This window comes from Nymphalis io, chromosome 3 (assembly GCF_905147045.1).
Source record: "Nymphalis io chromosome 3, ilAglIoxx1.1, whole genome shotgun sequence".
NCBI classification, from domain to species: Eukaryota; Metazoa; Arthropoda; class Insecta; order Lepidoptera; family Nymphalidae; genus Nymphalis; species Nymphalis io.
Window position 1 is genome coordinate 10309705 of NC_065890.1, and position 6000 is coordinate 10315704.

Consider the following 6000-nt stretch of genomic DNA (forward strand, 5'->3'; position numbering starts at 1 on the left):
AATCTACATTTTGTCATGGAACTTAAAGCGCTTTAGCATTCAAACAAATTATTTCTATTCAATCTTACCTATTTAAGTCTGTAGGAGTTCATTTAATACTTGATATTGGAATATACTTAGATTGTAAAAAAAGAGTATAAATAAAGGCGATATATAAGGCGAAAAATATAAAGGCGAGATTGTATTTTGTTATTCATGTAACGTATTTTTCACAAAATTGTTCTGTCACTTCGAATTCCCAGTGAACATGCTCGTGTGTTGACCTCAGAAACTCTAATCCTAGATATAAAACTGCCCTTTAGGAATGTCTGCGGAAATAAAAGTTGTGTAAAGCAAATAGAATGTCTCAAATTATTTGTTATTAAAGGCGAAATATAAATAGCAATATTTTTTATCGAATAAGTGTCTAATTAAGATGGTTAAAGCTCTAAAACCATATTAATCTTGTATAGAAATAACATGATAAATTCATCAACTACAACTTATTTTCTAGTCAATATTGTGTTATATATACATAGGAGGATATTTGTCTTTTCATGTCAAAATTTTAATCTTTTGGTAAGAACCAAAAGGTCGTTGAACGCAACTTAGGGGCACTCTTTGTGAGGCATTGATTGATCTTCAACCATTTACATACTTTTTTTTCAACATCAATCATTTGGAAAAGAACTTGATTTTTTTAAAATATATTCCTCGTGGATTACAAATTTTTATGATATTTAACATACTTTTATATACATCAGGATAAATAATTCTGCTTGGTTTTCTTATACATATAGTTTAACATAATTAATAATACATCGTAACATAATTTTATATTTTTAATGCCTAAGTTGCGAGGTCTTATTTCTGTTTGATGTTTGCCCGTTTATAAAGATAAGAATAAAATTAGCGTTTTGACAAATTTTCTGTACGAAAACCATTAAACTATTTACATAGATATAACTATTTATTTTTATATAATAAATTATTTATTTTCAAGCGGGATTAATGTAACTTGAACCTAAGGATCTAATGTAATGCATGCCTTTAAAGGCTCAATTGTAGGATATTTACACGACTACGTTTTCTTTCTAATTCCACATATATAAAATACCACATAACATGTATACATATATATAGTTTTAACATGTATAAATTCGAAGCTCCGATTTTATAAAATATATAAAATTGAAATCAATAAAAACAATTGAAAGAAGCACTCGTTCCGAGTATATTTTAAGCTTCCGCGAGTTACGCGTGTAATAGTGTTGTTGCTATTTAAAACTTAGTCGATAATCTCGAAATATTTAAAAATTATTCACAAGACTCCGCCTCACTGTTGAATTGACAAATTGATGTTGTATCGATAATATTATATATTGATTATATTAGTTGTGGTTATTATTTTTATATAATACAATTTTTCGTATCTATATTGATATTTTCCATTCATGGAACTCAGCTATCGATACTTCTCAACACTGACATACAACAAGGCGTTTGATCGCCTCCCCAGTTGACGTAGCATACAGGCTTTATCCGATCTGAAATAAACATGTTACAAGGGAACGAGAGATAGTATTTACGATTTTAATTTAACTTAAGTAATGCTTTTGAACTCGGTTTTGTACACGAGTAAGGTTTTCTAATAAACTTTTCATATCCGGGGTCACGCCAAAAACTAATTATTATTACACGCAGTTGGTATCTTTCTTATTTATTTCACGTTTAATTAATCGGTGTTTAAAATTATGAATAAAAAAATTATAATTTAGAAATATACATACAAAAAAACCCTTTATGTCCTCATACTAATTTATGAAAACCTATCATAGTATCATCCATAACATGTGTTAGCGTTTTAAAATGAATTATATTATTACGCTTTTAACAAAAATAAAACAGTAACCAAAATTAGGCCAGTATTGATAATCGAGTTTCAGAAATAATAATCCAAAATTGTTTCAAAAAATTATGCTAATTAAATATCCGAATTAAATTGAGAGCATCTTAAGCAAACTCATTGACCTTTCGATTGAGCGCAACTGTTTGTAAACAACGCCAAACGCTCGAGCCCGTCTTCCTGTTAAGCTTCCTTTGAAATATTCAAAATAAAAACCGATTGTTCTTTTTATTACATTCTTACACTGAAAGATTATGCGATTGCAATCCGTGTTAATAAAGACGTTAATCACTTTTATAATAACACAGTAAAATGACATCACATTCCACCTACATTATTAATTATTCTATCATCACATACATATATGTATGTACATATTTTTGGTACGATGGTAAAGTGCGCCAGTGTAATTGTAGTTATAACACTTTAATAACGAATGATTTCTATTTCTTACTGTGATAAAATATATGAAAGAAATATTTTCAGCTTGGAGACGTTTTTGTGTTCGTAGCATTTCGTAAATATTTTCGTAATATTTGTCCTAGCAAACCACGTGCTCGAACTCACGCAAAAAAGTGTTAAAAGTGGCACTTTGTCTACTTTACGTCTGTTATTTTACGACACAAAAAAGATCACAATAAATATTAATGCTATAATGATATTAGCTTAGGAACAATTTAATGCCATAACTGTATAGGATTGGAAAATTTGTTATTGAAGGCAAAAAGGTTTTATTCCAAAGTTTAAGGCTTTAGACACAATATCAATACCTAATATCATTAACATAAATAATTTATCGTATGAAATCGACGTTGATGATGACTAAAAAATGTCTAAAGTTGACGAAATTCATTATTAACAATTACATTTAATATTTAAAATATGAATTATCAGTATAAATAAAAAATATAAAATTATTTGATTATTTAATTATCTGCTAACGGTTCACTACTACAAACTCAAAACCGTCTTCAAGCTGATTTGGCTATATAAAACCACACATACATATATATACATACAAGTAACCTATTGGTGGTGAGCTTTGTGCAAGCTCGTCTAGGTACTACCCAGTCATCTCACACAAAGGGCATAACATGTTAGTTCTGCTACCTATTAAAAAAAAACGTCTTCCTGTTCTAAACGAAAAATATAATACTTTCATCACTTTTAAACTAACGATATAAATGCAAACAATTTTATTCTTACCACATTTTCTATAACAATGTTTCGTATGTAATGTGTTCTATTAGTAATCATTACTATGTATTAGATATATTGTGTAATTATTTTGAAAACAAGGGAATTAGGGATTTGACCAGTACAAAACTGAAATGAAAAAGACTTCGCTTTTTGTGTGTACTTACGTCGTTTTAATATTTATAGCAATTTCTATATGAATCAAAATGAGAGAAAATTTTTAACAGTTAAATATTTCCTTTTAACATATTAAAATATTAATCGGTATTAATTATTATGAACGTGTATACACAATAACAAAGAGCCCTTAATTGAGAATTAATATTATTACGTCTCCTTGTGTACGTAGAGTAGACACATTTCGATTTTAGTAAAAAATAAAGTAAAGTATGTAAAATTAACCGAAACTTTTGATATTTTATCTAATTTACCAATTTTATATTTGTCAACCTAAATAGATGCCACTGACCCTAAAAATCTATAAGATGACATCAGTCAACAGTCGTCTGTAACAACAATTTTTTTGTATTAGATAGCGATATTTTACTGGTGGTAGGGCTTTGTGCAAGCACATCAGATATTCTACCGCAAAACAGCAGTACTTGTTATTGTTGTGTTCCGGTTTGAAGGGTGAGTGAGCCAGTGTAATTACAAGCACAAGGTTATACTGTCAATAATAACGACATATCAAGGAAGAACGAGGTGAGAGACTTAGGCGGGACACTGGATAGCAAGCTCTCTTTTGGTTCTCATATTAGAAGTATTTCAACAAAAGCCTATCGCATGCTAGGATTCATCATGAGAACAGGATCTGAATTTAAAAATACTTCTACTATTAACCTGCTTTATAACGCGTACGTCCGTTCTATACTCAAGTATGCATCTACGGTATGGAATCCTCAGTACAATATTCATATAAATGAAATCGAGAAGATCCAATACAAATTTTTAAAATATTTGTCTTTTAAATCTAGCGATTCTACCCATGAACCTTTATTAGCTCTTTCAAAACGCCGATCTATGAGAGACCAAGTTCTCTTATATAAAATTATTAATAATATTGTTGACTCCCCTTTTCTACTTAGCAAGTTGTCTCTGAACTGCCCACGATCCAACGCTCGTCAACCGTTATGTTTTTATATTCCCACTTGTCATTCATCACATAATGCTGTTTTCTAATCAGAGCTTGTCGCGAATATAATAAGCATTTTGGGAACATTGATATATTTCATTTATCTTTGATTAAATTTAAAGATAATATTTGTAACAATCTTAAATTAACTTAATTATATATTTTTAATATTGTCCAATAATTTTTCTCTTATTGTGTTAAAGTATTTGAGTGCATTTTATGTTTCATCAATCGGTGGAAACTTCGCTGGATAATGTGATATTTAAATTGTATTATGTAATTAGATTATATTTTATATCTGTTTGTTTCCCAAATATTAAATAAATAAATAAATAAACAAAGGACATAAAATCTTAGTTCCCAAGGTTGGTGGCGCATTGGCTATGTAAGCGATGGTTGATATTTCTTACAATACCAATGTCTAAGGGCGTTTGGTGATCAGGTGGCCTCAGGCTCGTCCGCCTTCCTATTCTATATAAAAAAAGGGAAAAGACAAAAATTTACAGCATGCTATTTTGCTTCAATTTCGTTTAAAAACCTTGAATATTTTTTTATTTTTATTACGTTTTTTTAAATATAATTTAAGTTATATTTGATTTTTTTTTTATAAATGTAGATTATAATATTTTATATTTGTACGTTAAGTACGTTGTGTACTGAGAGTTAAATACCTATGTAGGTATTTAACTCTGAGTAAAATAGAGTATAATATTAAAATATTATTGTATTTCTTTAAAATGTGATAGCTTCCTTAACATTGTACCTTGTACTTTCACAGGACTTGACACTTGTGGAGGAAATAATGCATCAGGTTCATCTCGGTTCAGCGTTCCAGGATTCGTGAACTTTTACTCCTGCATTTATTTAAAGTCATGCGTTTTGGCCAAAAAAGAGTGAGTTTAATTCAAACTTGTAGTACAATCATAGTAATAAATTATGTGTTTGAATGAAATCACAACTTAACATTCTGATTGTTTTTTATAACAAATAGTTTTGTTTCAAACATTTTAGAATTACGATATAGAAAAAAAACTTAAAAATTACACGATTATTATTTTTAAAAATTCCGTATGAATACTAATACTCTTATAAATTCATTTTCATTCGTTTCTTTAATTTTAATGGAATAAAAATATTTAAAAACTTTTATCCATCTTTACTCTATGTTTCTATTATTATTACTGGTATAAAATTAAGATAATTCAGTAATTTATACTTTGAACGCTCATGACACCGTTATTGCATGCTTGTATGAGTTTACAGCGTAGAAAGGTATTTACGTCATTAGATTTTAATCAAAGTTCAGAGGCATCAGCTACCTCTATATTTATTATTAAAGTGCTAGAAGTGCTAAATATATTAAATAAGCAATTAAGTTTTATAATGGTGATATTTACTTATTTTTTTAAGAAGTAAATTAATTGATGTACTGGATCTAATAGTAATTCATGAATGCTGACGTATTAATTTAAACATTTTTGCTCTTTAAGCAAAATCTAACCATAAATATGGGACGCAAACCTTCGAAGGTTAGTGACCTGAAAGTGTAGGCAGATTTCTAATTTAAGGAATATCTTTAATATGATACATAATTAATTCAAAAAGCTTTAGGAAATTCGAATTAAGAATATTCTTCTATAATCTTTAGGCTTTAAGATTAGTGTATCTTTTAGTTTTTCTTAATATTTTTAAATTTAATTCTCTATTTTATTACATATAACTTTTTGTATACAAATTATTTATCGAAATATCTAAAATAAGCGAAAGATGTAGTATAGTAGTAGCA